The sequence below is a fragment of the Manis javanica genome, chromosome 12, assembly GCF_040802235.1.
Source record: "Manis javanica isolate MJ-LG chromosome 12, MJ_LKY, whole genome shotgun sequence".
NCBI classification, from domain to species: domain Eukaryota; kingdom Metazoa; phylum Chordata; class Mammalia; order Pholidota; family Manidae; genus Manis; species Manis javanica.
Genome location: NC_133167.1, coordinates 61943799 through 61958265, shown reverse-complemented (window position 1 = coordinate 61958265; position 14467 = coordinate 61943799). Strand labels below are relative to the sequence as shown.

At 40.3% G+C, this 14467-nt stretch overlaps 1 long non-coding RNA gene across 1 annotated transcript in view; it reads left to right on the top strand.

Annotated features, from left to right (window-relative positions):
• LOC140844767 (uncharacterized) overlaps positions 1–14467 on the top strand; it is an 87568-nt gene that overhangs the window by 23890 nt on the left and 49211 nt on the right. Inside the window, exon 2 of the long non-coding RNA XR_012123257.1 lies at positions 11196–11298. This is a non-coding gene — a long non-coding RNA (uncharacterized lncRNA). The remainder of the gene's footprint in view (positions 1–11195; positions 11299–14467) is intronic.

Genomic DNA, 14467 nt, shown 5'->3' with positions numbered 1-14467 from the left:
TCCTACCATATCAAGATATTGCAATATTATTGGTTATATTCTCTATGCTGTACTTCCATTCCTGTGACTAATTTACCTTATACTTGAAATTTGTGCCTCTTTTTTGGTTGTGATATTTTTGGTTTACTCTTTAATGTCTAATAGAACAGAGTTGCAGTATGAAATCCTGCCAGTAGGTGCCACCCTTCGAGTGTGTACCTTAACCTCTAACTTTAACCACTCAGAAGTAATCTGCTATGTATAGAACACGATGATATTTTCCCACTAAAATCAAATGCTAATGGTCAACTATGAGGTCACAGAAAATGGATTCACTTCTTTCAAATGAAAGTTTGTCATCCATAGTTTATGATAATTCTTTGGTACTTGTTGCTATTTATCTGATGATAAATATGAGCATCTAATAAGTTAAACTTAATGGGAATACATCATCTTATTAGGCTTTGTTTATGATTTTTCTTTTCACAGTGTATTTTCAGGATTGTAGTATTATGTCGTCTCTATGTAAAATACTATTATTTTCTGCTAGAAGTATTTTCCTAGGATATAATAGAATTAGATGGGTCAATAAAACATGGCATCTCCAAAGGCCAGGCTTGGAGTGATGCTATTCAGGAGCAATGCTAGTCCATAGTTTCCCCAGGGCCAGGTACTCTATCTTTTATTTATCAGTGCGTACTAAGCACAATTCTTGATACAGGTATTTCTTCAGAGGAAGGAAGGAATGGGCATCACAGATTGCAGGAGCAGTGCCACCTGGAAAGTCCTTAGCCCTTAAATTTGACTCCAGTTCCAGTTTACAGGTGTGATTTTTCTACATCATTTTCTATTTGTCCAGTATCTTAAGTGAAAATACGTGGTCACTTATCATACAACAGCACTGTGCTAGGCGTAGCTGTGAGGATTTGCCGGCAGATCTCTTGTCTTCATGAATTTCATGTTTGAGATAAGGATGGACACAGAAAGAGAACTGTAAAACTTAGAAGCCAGCCCGGTGATAAAAATATTCACATAGAGCAGTTTGGAAGAAGGACACCTCCCCTAGCTTGGGAGGGTCAGGAATGGTCTCCCAGAGGATAGAAATCTAAATTAAATCATAAAATTCTTCAAAGTGTCCAATTTGCACATAATTCAATGGATGTACATTGATTGATCTAATAGGTTTGAGATACTAAGCATCAGTAAGAAGTGAAGAACTTAGCACAGTGCCTGGAATATGGTAAATGCTCAATAATAGCTGTGGATTCATTAATTGGTTTAGGAATATTTTACTATTTAGGCCGGTCTAATCCATAGCATGCTGTGAAACATAGGATTGATTTTCTAGTAACCACAAATTGAAACTCATACACTTAATTCCTGCATCAGTTGGTTACTTACGCACACAGGAAAAGCTTGTTTCAGGTCATAAATTGAACTTCAAAGCCCACTTGATCCCCAGGACAGCAGCAGGGATGTGGCAATGGCAAACTGCCGATCCATTTTCCCTGACAGGAGAAGTGAGAAAAGCTGCATCCTGTGCCAGATGAGTGCCCAAGGGCTGTGTACATGTTCCCATACCTGTCAGGCTCACAACCAGCTGGGCGTCTGTCAGGACGGTGTTCTTTATTTTGAAGACAGGAAACTGACTAATAGCTGTGTAAGGAAGGCCAAAATTAGAAAATTTATTAATTAGATTAAGATTAAGTTTCTATTCCCTCCAATGACTACTTCCATCCATCCCTCATAAACTCCCAAAAGAAATCTTTTCCCCATGGGAATGTGACTTAGAATGTGTTCCCAAAAGATATCTTGGTTCAAATAGATTAGCATGTGGACATGAATTTGCCTTGCTGCAATACTGCTTGAGTTTTAGAAACTTATTTCACAAAATGAAAAGGTTTGTCTTAAAAATTTTCTTTTAAAATAGAAATGTAACGTTAAGTTTTATAACATTTCTATGTTGTTCTCTGCTTATCTACAACACTACAACCTTGGTTTGGGTCATAGTTTGGTGAGGCTTAACTTGTAAGTAATAACTGGGGGATGGGACTGGGGGTGGAAGGATTTAAGGAAAGGATGTAGTGCAAGATGTAAGGAAAGGAGTAAAATTCAGACATGGCTGGTGTAGGACTGAGACAGCTGTGTTTTGTGAAGGAAGTCATGGCCCTGCCCTTGTGTGATCAAGGGGCTGGCTTTCCTTATGCTTCTTGAGCATTGCCTTTTACCTCTTATTTTTGAAAGTTTTGAGTAGAAAACTTTACACTATGTGCAATAAACAATGAAGACCCACCTACATATATAAAGTTCATTGCTGTGATTAAATGAAATTTACAACCCAATTAATCTGATACATGTTCAATGAACAAAAAAAAGATTCTGGAGATAATTAGCACTTCCCATAAATGAAGGTACTTTTTTTCTTTAAAAAAAATTTTTTTTATTAAGGTATGATTGATATACACTCTTATGAAGGTTTCACATGAAAAAACAATGCGGTTACTACATTTACCCGTATTATCAAGTCCCCACCCATATCCCAATGCTGTCCATCAGTGCAGCAAGATGCCACAGATCCACTATGTGCCTTCTCTGTGCTACACTGTTCTCCCTGTGATCCCCCACACCACGTGTACTAAACATAATACCCCTCAATCCCCTTCTCTCTCCCTCCCCACCTGCCATCCCACACCCCTCCCCCCACACCCCTTCCCTTTGGTAACCACTAGTCCCTCCTTGGAGTCTGTGAGTCTGCTGCTATTTTGTTCCTTCAGTTTTGCTTCGTTGTTATACCCCCCAAATGAGGGAAATCATTAGGCATTTGTCTTTCTCCGCCTGGCTTATTTCACTGAGCATAATGTCCTCCAGCTCCATCCATGTTGCAAATGGTAGGATTTGTTTCTTTCTTATGGCCGAATAGTATTCCATTGTGTATATATCCCACATCTTCTTTATCCATTCATCTACTGACGGACAGTTAGGTTGCTTCCATATCTTGGCTATCGTAAAAAAGTGCTGCAATAAACATAGGGGTGCATATGTTTTTGAATCTCAGAAGTTGTATTCTTTGGGTAAATTCCAAGGAGTGAGATTCCTGGGTCAAATGGTATTTCTATTTTTAGTTTTTTGAGGAACCTCCATATTGCTTTCCACAATGGTTGAACTAGCTTACATACCCACCAGCAGTGTGGGAGGGTTCCCCTTTCTCTGCATTCTTACCAGCATTTGTTGTTCTTAATCTTTTTGATGCTGGCCATCCTTACTGGTGTGAAATGATATCTCACTGTGGTTTTAATTTGCATTTCCCTGATGATTAGTGATGGGGAGCATCTTTTCACGTGCCTGTTGGTTATTTGAATTTCTTCTTTGGAGAACTGTCTCTTCATAGCCTCTGCCCATTTGTTAATTGGGTTATTTGCTTTTTGTGTGTTGAGGTATGTTAAGTTATTTATATATTTTGGATGTTAACCCCTTGTCGGATATGTCATTCACAAATATATTCTCCCATTCTGTAGGATGCTTTTTTATTCTGTTGATGGTGTCCCTTGCCGTACAGAAACTTTTTAGTTTGATGTAGTCCTATAAGTTCATTTTTGCTTTTGTTTCCCTTGCTCTAGGAGATGTGTTCAGGAAGAATTTGCTCATGCTTATATTCAGGAGATGTTTGCCCAAATGAAGGTATTTTTAATAGCCAAACTAACATTTCAGATATTATCTTCTTCTTACTCTATTTGCCTAGACTTGTAATATCCCTACTGCCCATCTTTTCTCTGACACTCCGTACCTTTTAATGAAAAAGATCTCACATTCATTCTTGTACATCTTAATGCAGAGGCCCCACGTCTGAGACTCTAAGCTGAAGCTCTCTGGTCAGTCACCTGCCCCAATCCTACTCCCAGAACTGATGTGCCTTGGGAACCCCCTTTGTGTTTCTAGTGTGACTTGGTTGGATACAGGCAATGATGGAGTAGGTCTGGCCTAGAGGAGGAGGTGGGCTCACTTGGGGGAAGGTGCGCATGAGAAGGGAAGGAGTCCAAGCCTCTGGGACCGCCAAGTCCCTAGTTCTCCATCCTCCCAAAGGCCTAAAGGGGTGACCTGAGCCTCCCTTGCCGGTGTCGGCCTACTCTGGCTTCCCTGCTTCTGTCTCACCCGGACCTCTCACATTGCTCCTAGGGGCGAAGTTCCAAAATGTGCAGATTTGGGAAAGAGAAATCCTCTTGTGATCCCTTGGCCTGGCCACTCCTTTTGTCTGGAAAACTCTTTACCCAGGTGCCCCTGTAGCTCTTTCATCACTTCCTTCAAGCTTTTGCTTGAAAGCCCAATTTTCAATGAGGCCCAGGTTGCATGGGGTTAGCAAGCTACACATTGTCAGGAGCCACAGGTCCCTTTGTTTTTACAGTAGCTTGGAAATCACTTGGCGCTTTTGGCCCCAATTAATACACTTTTTTTTTTGTTGGCATGAGAAGTGTTTTTGCAAATAGAGTTCTCTGAGAGGAAGTCGTTCATGAGGGAATTCTGTGGGTTCTCTCCATCTGTTTCATCGTAACTCAAGTGGAAAAAGTTTAGACAACCATAAAATAGCCATGCCCTCAGCTGACAGCTGCTCGGTCATCATGAGGCCCCTCTCTTCCCACCTCAGTAAACGTGTGTGAGGGGGCTGGGGAATGGAGGTCAGTGGGCGAGGGCAGTGTGGCCTTGTAACCTTGCCCTGAAAGTAAGCTCTGATCCATTTTTAGAGCAAAGTATTTCTACTCCAGAGAGTTCTGTAGCTCTCTGCCCTCTCCCTTTCCACACCAGCAGGAAGGATTTAGATGGTTGAGCCAGGTTGGAGCCCTGACTTACACCCTGATGTGCTTACCCACTCCTGTTTCTCCTTGTTTCCTCACTGGGAACTTCATGGGGGTCTGTCTTTGTAGTTTGATGTTCCAGGTGCCTCTTGTATGGGAATGATTAGTATCTTCTTTCAGTATCCATTAGTTTTCATTATTCTCCCAAAATGGAGAAACTATCTTTCACACTATTTCCTGCAAGAATGCCTCCTTAAAATATAGACTCATGGACATATGCAGGGATCCCCTTTCATCCTCATTTCCTTATCTGATTTTCTTTCCAGGGGCAATACCCACCTTCCTCATTTACAGATATCAATTTCCACTTACAGTTATATCTATTTTTAATTTTTTAAATTTTGGTATCATTAATGTACAATTACATGAGCAACATTATGGTTACCAGACTCCCCCCTTTATCAAGTTCCCACCACATACCCCATTACAATCAATGTCCATCAGCATAGTAAGATGCTAGAAAATCACTACTAGTCTTCTCTGTGTTGTACTACCTTTCTTGTGCCTCACACCCTACATTTGTGTGCTAATTATAATGCCTCTTTTTCCCCTTATCCCTCCCTTTCCACCCATTTTCCCCAGTCCCTTTCCCTTTGGTAACACTTAGTCCATTCTCTTAAGAGTGTCTTGTAGTTTTCAGGGTATGTCTTTCACTTCCTTGTTAGGTTTATTCCTAGGTATTTTATTTTTTTTGATGCCATATGGTCAATTAATATACGATAAGGGATCCATGGATATACTGGGGGGAAATGAAAGCCTCTTCAACTGCTAGTTGTTCAAATGCTGAGTCTGCTGCTGTTTTGTTCCTTCAGTTTTTGCATTGTTCTCATACTCCACATATGAGTGAAATCATTTGGTACTTGCCTTACTCTGCCTGGCTTATTTCACTGAGCATAATATCCTCTAGTTCCATCCATGTTGTTGCAAATGGTAGGATTTGTTTTCTTCTTATGGCTGAATAATATTCCATTGTGTATATGTACCACATCTTCTTTGTCCATTCATCTACTGATGGACACTTAGGTTGCTGCCATATCTTACCTATGGTAAATAGTGCTGCAATAAACATAGGAGTGCATATGTCTTTTTCAAGCTGGGCTGCTGCATTCTTTATTTTATTTATTATTTATTATTTATTTATTTTTATTTTTATTATGGTATCATTAATCTACAATTACAGAAAGAACATTATGTTTACTAGGTTCCCCCCTTCACCAAGTCCCCCCCACATACCCCTTCATAGTCACTGTCCATCTGCATAGTAAGATGCTGTAAAATCACTACTTGTCTTCTCTGTGTTGCACAGCCCTCCCCATGCCCCCCACACACTATACATGCTAATCATAATGCTCTCTTTCTTTTTCCCCACCCTTATCCCTCCCTTCCCACCTATCGTCCCCAGTCCCTTTTCCTTTGGAAACTATTAGCCCATTCTTGGGTTCTGTGATTCTGCTGCTGTTTTGTTCCTTCAGTTTTTCCTTTGTTCTTATACTCCACATATGAGTGAAATCATTTGGTACTTGTCTTTCTCCACCAGGCTTATTTCACTGAGCATAATACCCTCTAGCTCCATCCATGTTGTTGTGAATGGTAGGATCTGTTTTTTTCTTATGGCTGAGTAATATTCCAGTGTGTATATGTACCACATCTTCTTTATCCATTCATCTACTGATGTATATTTAGGTTGCTTCCATATCTTGGCTATTGTAAATAGTGCAGTGATAAACATAGGGGTGCATCTGTCTTTTTCAAACTGGAATGCTGCATTCTTAGGGTAAATTCCTAGAAGTGGAATTCCTGGGTCAAATGGTATTTCTATTTTGAGCATTCTGAGGAACCTCCATACTGCTTTCCACAATGGTTGAACTAATTTTACATTCCCACCAGCAGTGTAGGAGGGTTCGTTCCCCTTTCTCCACAACCTCACCAACATTTGTTGTTGTTTGTCTTTTCGATGATGGTGATCCTTACTGGTGTGAGGTGATATCTCATTGTGGTTTTAATTTTCATTTCTCTGATGATTAGTGATGTGGAGCATCTTTTCATGTGTCTGTTGGCCATCTGGTTTTCTTCTTTAGAGAACTGTCTATTCAGCTCCTCTGCCCATTTTTTAATTGGGTTATTTGCTTTTTGTTTGTTGAGGCATGTGAGCTCTTTATATATTTTGGATGTCAATCCTTTATCAGATCTGTCATTTATGAATAAGTTCTCCCATACTGTAGGATACCTTTTGGTTCTATTGATGGTGTCCTTTGCTGTACAGAAGCTTTTTAGCTTGATATAGTCCCACTTGTTCATTTTTGCCTTTGTTTCCCTTGCCTAGGGAGATATGTTCATGAAGAAGTCACTCATGTTTATGTCCATGAGTTTTTTACCTGTGTTTTTTTCTAAGAGTTTTATGGTTTCATGACTTACATTCAGGTCTTTGATCCATTTGGAGTTTACTTTTGTGTATGGGGTTAGACAGTGATCCAGATTCATTCTCTTACATGTAGCTGTCCAGTTTTGCCAGCACCATCTGTTGAAGAGACTGTCCTTTCCCCATTGTATGCCCATGGCTCCTTTATCATATATTAATTGGCCATATATGTTTGGGTTAATGTCTGGAGTCTTTATTCTGTTCCACTGGTCTGTGGCTCTGTTCTTGTGCCAGTACCAAATTGTCTTGATTACTGTGGCTTTGTAGTAGAGCTTGAAGTTGGAGAGCGAGATCCCCCCCTCCCCCGCCACACTTTATTCTTCCTTCTCAGGATTGCTTTGGCTATTCAGGGTATTTGGCGGTTCCATATGAATTTTTGAACTATTTGTTCTAGTTCATTGAAGAATGCTGCTGGTAATTTGATAGGGATTGCATCAAATCTGTATATTGCTTTGGGCAGGATGGCCATTTTGACGATATTAATTCTTCCGAGCCAGGAGCATGGGATGTGTTTCCATTTGTTAGTGACCTCTTTAATTTCTCTTAAGAGTGTCTTATAGTTTTCAGGGTATAGGTCTTTCACTTCCTTGGTTAGGTTTATTCCTAGGTATTTCATTCTTTTTGAAGCTATTGTGAATGGAATTGTCTTCCTGATTTCTCTTTCTATTAGTTCATTGTTAGTGTATAGGAAAGCCACAGATTTCTGTGTGTTAATTTTGTATCCTGCAACTTTGCTGAATTCCGATATTAGCTCTAGTAGTTTCAGAGTGGAGTCTTTAGAGTTTTTTTTATGTACAATATCATGTCATCTGCAAATAGTGACAATTTAACTTCTTCTTTACCAATCTGGATTCCTTGTATTTCTTTGTTTTGTCTAATTGCCGTGGCTAGGACCTCCAGTACTATGCTGAATAGTAGTGGGGATAGTGGGCATCCCTGTCTTGTTCCCGATCACAGAGGAAAAGCTTTCAGTATGTTGTTGGCTGTGGGTTTATCATATATGTCCTTTATTATGTTGAGGTACTTGCCCTCTATACCCATTTTGTTGAGAGGTTTTATCATGAATAGATGTTGAATTTTGTTGAATGCTTTCTCTGTGTCTACAGAGATGATCATGTGATTTTTGTCCTCCTTTTGTTGATGTGATGGATGATGTTGATGGATTTTCGAATGTTGTACCATCCTTGCATCCCTGTGATGAATCCCACTTGGTCATGGTGTATGATCCTTTTGATGTATTTTTGAATTTGGTTTGCTCATATTTTGCTGAGTATTTTTGCATCTATGTTCATCAGGGATATTGGTCTGTAATTTTCTTTTTTGGTGGGGTCTTTGTCTGGTTTTGGTATTGGAGTGATGCTGACTTCATAGAATGGGTTTGGAAGTATTCCCTCCTCTTCTATTTTTTGGAAAACTTTAAGGAGAATGGGTATTATGTTTTCTCTAAATATCTGGTAACATTCAGCAGTGAATCATTCTGGACCAGGGATTTTGTTCTAGGGTAGTTTTTTGATAACTGATTCAATTTAATTGCTGGTAATTGGTCTGTTCAGATTTTCTGTTTCTTCCTTGGTCAGGAAGATTGTATTTTTCTATAAAGTTGTCCATTCCTTCTATGTTATTCAGCTTGTTAGCATATAGATTTCATAGTATTGTCTAATAATTCTTATATTTCTTTGGTGTCTATCATGATTTTTCCTTTCTCATTTCTGATTCTGTTTATGTGTGTAGATTCTCTTTTTCTTTTAATAAGTCTGGATAGGGGCTTATCTATTTTGTTTATTTTCTCAAAGAAACAGCTCTTGGTTTCATTGATTTTTTTCTATTGTTTTATTCTTCTCAATTTTATTTATTTCTTCTCTCATCTTTATTATGTCCCTCCATCTGCTGACTTTGGGCCTCATTTGTTCTTCTTTTTCCAGTTTCAATAGCTGTGAATTTAGACTATTCATTTGGGATTATTCTTCCTTCTTAAAATAGGCCTGGATCGCTATATGCTTCCCTTTTAGAACTGCCTTCACTTTGTCCCATAGAAGTTGGGGTGTTGTGTTGTTGCTGTCATTTGTCTCCATATATTGCTTGATCTGTGTTTTAATTTGGTCATTGATCCATTGATTATTTAGGAGCATGTTGTTAAGTCTCTGTGTGTTTGTGAGCCTTTTTGTTTTCTTTGTACAATTATTTCTAGTTTTTGTGATCTGAGAAGTTGGTTGGTAGAATTTCAATCTTTTTGAATTAACTGAGGCTCTTTTTGTGGTCTAGTATGTGGTCTATGGTGGAAAATATTCCATGTATACTTGAGAAGAATGTGTATCCTGAAGCTTTTGGGTGTAGAGTTCTGTATATGTGTGTTAGGTCCATCTGTTCTAATGTGTTGTTCAGTGCCTCTGTATCCTTACTTATTTTCTGTCTGGTTGATATGTCCTTTGGAGTGAGTGTTGTGTTGAAGTCTCCTAAAATCAATGCATTGCATCCTATTTCCTCCTGTAATTCTGTTAGTATTTGTTTCACATATGTAGGTGCTTCTGTGTTGGGTGCATAGATCTTTATAATGGTTATATCCTGTTGTTGGACTGACCCTTTTATGATCATGTAATGTCCTTCTTTGTCTCTTTTGACTTTCTTTGTTTTGAAGTCTATTTTGTCTGATACAAGTACTGCAACACCTGCTTTTTTCTCCCTATTGTTTGCATGAAATATCTTTTTCCATCCCTTCACTTTTAGTCTGTGTATGTCTTTGGGTTTGAGGTGAGTCTCTTATAGGCAGCATATAGATGGGTTTTGCTTTTTTATCCATTCTATTACTGTGTGTCTTTTGATTGGTGCATTCAGTCCATTTATATTTAGGGTGATTATTGATAGATATGTACTTACTGCCATTGCAGGCTTTGGATTCATGGTTACCAGAGGTTCAAGGGTAGCTTCTTTATTATCTAACCATTTAGTTAACTCACTTATTACACTATTATAAACACAGTCTGATGATTCTTTGTTTCTCTCCCTTCTTTTTCTTCCTCCTCTACTCTTTATATGTTAGGTGTTTTATTCTGTGCTCTTTTGTTTTTCCCTTGACTGATTTTGTGGATAGCTGCTTTTATTTTGCCTTCAGTTAGGTTTTGTTTGGTCTACTTTCTTTACTGTGGTTTTATTTTCTCTGGTGACAGCTATTTAGCCTTTGTGCACTTCCATCTAGAGCAGTCCTTCTAAAATATCCTGTAGAGGTGGTTTGTGGGAGACAAATTCCCTCGACTTTTGCTTGTCTTGGAATTGTTTAATCCCTCCTTCATATTTAAATGATAACCATGCTGGATACAGTATCCTTGGTTCAAGTCCCTTCTGTTTTGTTGCATTAAATATATCATGCCATTCTCTTCTGGCCTGTAAGGTTTCTGTTGTGAAATCTGATGATAGCCTGATGGGTTTTCCTTTGTAGGTGATCATTTTTCTTCTCTCTGTGGCTGCTTTTAATACTCTGTCCTTGTCTTTGCTCTTTGCCATTTTAATTATACGTCTTGGTATTGTCCTTCTTGGGTCCCTTGTGTTGGGAGATCTGTGGACTTCCATGGTCTGAGAGACCATTTCCTTCCCCTGATTGGGGACATTTTCAGCAATTATTTCTTCAAAGACACTTTCTATCCCTTTTCTCTCTCTTCTTCTCCTGGTACCCCTACAATGTGAATATTGTTCCATTTGGATTGGTCACACAGTTCTCTTAATAGTCTTTCATTTCTCGAGATCCTTTTATCTGTCTGCCTCAGCTTGTCTGTATTCCTGTTCTCTGATTTCTACTCCATTAACAGTCTCTTGTACCTCATACAGACTGCTCTTAAATCCTTCCGTTGTTTGTTTCATTTCTGTTATCTTCATCTGGAATTGATCTCTTAGCTCTTGCATATTTCTCTGTAGCTCCATCAGCATGGTTATGACTTTCATTTTGAATTCTTTTTCAGGAAGATTGGTGATTTCGGTCTCATCAGGCCCTCTCTGATGTTTGAGGGATTTTGGACTGAAGAAGGTTCTTTCGCCTTTTCATGGAGATGAAAGTGATCACAGGTGAGTGGCACGTGTGTCAGTTGGGAGAACAATATCCCTTCCTGTTTGCTGGTCACCTTGCCTGTCTCCCCTGCTTGTGCCGGTCAACTGCACGCAGGGAGCAGTGTCTGGGTTGGTCCCTGAGCTGCTGTGGGCAGGGCAGCCCTTGCAATATTTTAGGGCACTGCCAGGGGTTGCAGGCAAGCAGTGCATGTTCAGCGTGAGAATAGACCCCCTACATGCTTCCCAGTCTCCGCGCTGGTTTCCTCTGCCTATGCCAGTCAACAATGTCCAGGGGGCAGCCTCTGGGTTAATCCCCTGAGCTGCTGTGGGTGAGGCACTGGCGGGCGTTCCAGGCGAGCAGCACATGTTTGCGACAAGAATAAAGCCCCTTTGTGCCTTCTGGACTCTGTGCCGGTTTCCTCTGTCTGTGCCAGTCAACTGCAGGCAGGGGGTAGTCTCTGGGTCTGGCCCAGTTAGCTGCATGCTGGGAGAAGCCTCTGTGTGATTGCTGTGGCAGGGATGCTCCCCAGCTGTTCTGCAGCAATGGAAGGTCTGCCAGTTTGCTTGCAGTGCTGGTGGGTGGGGGGGAATGAATGGCAGGCTGCTTATTGCTGTGAGGGGCTTTGGATCTGTGTTGTCACCAGGGGGCTAGGGTGCCTGAAGTTCCTTGAAAAGTTCCTAGCGTGCTGGGCTGAGTGTGCCAGGACGATTTTGTCCACCTGTTAAACCCTTGTCCCTTTAAGACTTTTAACGTGCCTGCTTTTCTTTTGTCCCAGGGCAGCCGGCTGTGGGAACCTGTTCGCAGTCTTAGTCTCAGAGTTTATTTTTCCGTTCCTCTAATATCCAGAGCACCATGCAATGTGTGTCTGTGCTCCTGGGGCAGATTACTAGGGCTGGTTATTTAGCAGACCTGTGCTTCCACTCCCTCCCCACTCTGATTCTTTTCCTCCTACTGGTGAGCTGGGGTGGGGGGAGCACTTGGGTCCTGCTGGGTCACGGCTTTGTATCTTAGCCTTTTCATGAGATGTTGAATTCTCACAGATGTAGAAGCCTGGCTGGTGTACCATATCTTCTGGTCACTCTTTTAAGAATAGTTGTATTTGCTGTATTTTCAAAATATGTATGGTTTTGGGAGTTGATTTCTGCCACCCTACTCATGCTGCCATCTTGAGAATCCCCCTGAAGTTATATCTTATGCTGTCTTACAAAGGCAGGAATGGGCTCAGTTACCATCTGTTTTCTCCCCCAGATAGGTGGGATAGGTAACACAAAGTATTTCAGTGCCTTCCCTTCGTGAAGGGTTTGGCAGACCCACCCTAGGCCTCCTGGTTAGAAGGAGGCATACATTCTCCATCAGAGTTCTTAATCTTGAAGAGGCTGTGGACTTCCTTTTCTCTAGGCCATGGTAAATAAAAGATCTTACTGATTAGGAATGTGTGCTCCTCCCTGAAAGCTGGAAGGAGGCTTAACGAGCCTTCTTGTGGGGGCTGCTCCACTGTGCCTCTTTTTATTGTTTTTTAACTTAAGGGAGCTAATATTGAGTAAAGGCTGAGGTAGCAGAAGAATCTATTTATAGAGCTTTGGTTGTGAGAAACCGAGTTAGAGGAAGAGAAGATTCTCTCTTCTGGGAGGCAGTTTTCAAGGCTATCCATTGTGAAATAGCCTAAAGAGGGAAGTGGCCTTGGTCTGATCCATATCTGACCCTCCTTTCCAAGCTCACAATGGCTGATGAGCCCAGGATCAGGGCTAAGGATGATTTTTGACTTTATGGCTCAATTGTGAAATATTTTGTGCAGGTTGCAGGGTGTGCCGGCTGCAGCTTCTGACCCTCCCAATTCCATTCCTCACTCTTGCTAAATAGTCTCAGAGAAACACTGGAGCACAAAAATGATAAACCAGAGGAAGACATACACTGCTGTGTAGTAGGATATTAATAGAGGATAGAGCAGGAATTAATATCATTTAGAGAGATTTTTCTCTTTTTTTTTCTGTACAAATGCTTTATTAATGGAGACCACATATTATGTACTTTACCTAAGTGTTATGACTTAAAATTTAGGTATCTAATTTCTCTCTGATGAGAAAGGCTTCTCAGTGCAGCTGTTACTTGATTTGCAGCTGGCTGGCATTTTAATTTTTTTAAAAATTAAGGTATAATTGATATACAATATTATGGTCAGGTTTCACATGATCAACATTGTGGTTACTACATTCCTCCCTATTATCAAGTCCCCACCACATACCCCATTACAGTCACTGTCCATCAGCATGGTAAGATGCTATAGAGTCACTACTTGTCTTCTCTGTGCTATACTGCCTTCCCCGTGCCCTCCCATATTATGTACCCTAATAATAGTGCCCCTTAATCCCCTTATCCTTCCCTTCCCACCTACCCTCCCCAGTCCCTTCCCCTTTGTTAACTGTTAGTCCATTCTTGAGTTCTTTGAGTCTGTTGCTGTTTTGTTCCTTCAGTTTTTGCTTTGTTTTTATACTCCACAGATGAGTGAAATCATTTAGTACTTGTCTTTCTCTGCCTGGCTTATTTCACTGAGCATAATACCCTCTAGCTCCATCCATGTTGTTGCAAATGGTAGGATTTGTTTTCTTCTTATGGCTGAATAATTTTCCATTGTGTATATGTGCCACATCTTCTTTCTCCACTCATCTACTGATGGACACTTAAGTTGCTTCTATATCTTGGCTATTGTAAACAGTTCTGCAATAAACATGGGGTGCATATGTCTTTTTGAATCTGTGATCCTGTTTTCTTTGAGTAAATTCCAAGGAGTGGAATTCCTGGGTCAAATGGTATTTCTATTTTCAGTTTTTTGAGGAACCTCCATATTGCTTTTCACAATGGTTGAACTAGTTTACATTCCCACCAGCAGTGTAGGAGGGTTCCCCTTTCTCCACAACCTCGCCAACATTTGTTGTTGTTTGTCTGTTGGATGTTGGCCATCCGAGGTGGTGTGAGGTAATATCTCATTGTGGTTTTAATTTGCATTTCTCTGATGATTAGCGATGTGGAGCATCTTTTTATGTGCCTGTTGGACATATGAATTTCTTCTTTGGAGAATTGTCTGCTCATATCCTCTGCCCATTTTTTAATCGGGTTATTTGCTTTTTAGTTGTTGAGTAAACTCTTTTTCTTAATGATATTTTGGAGATTATTCTAGCCCTTATCAAT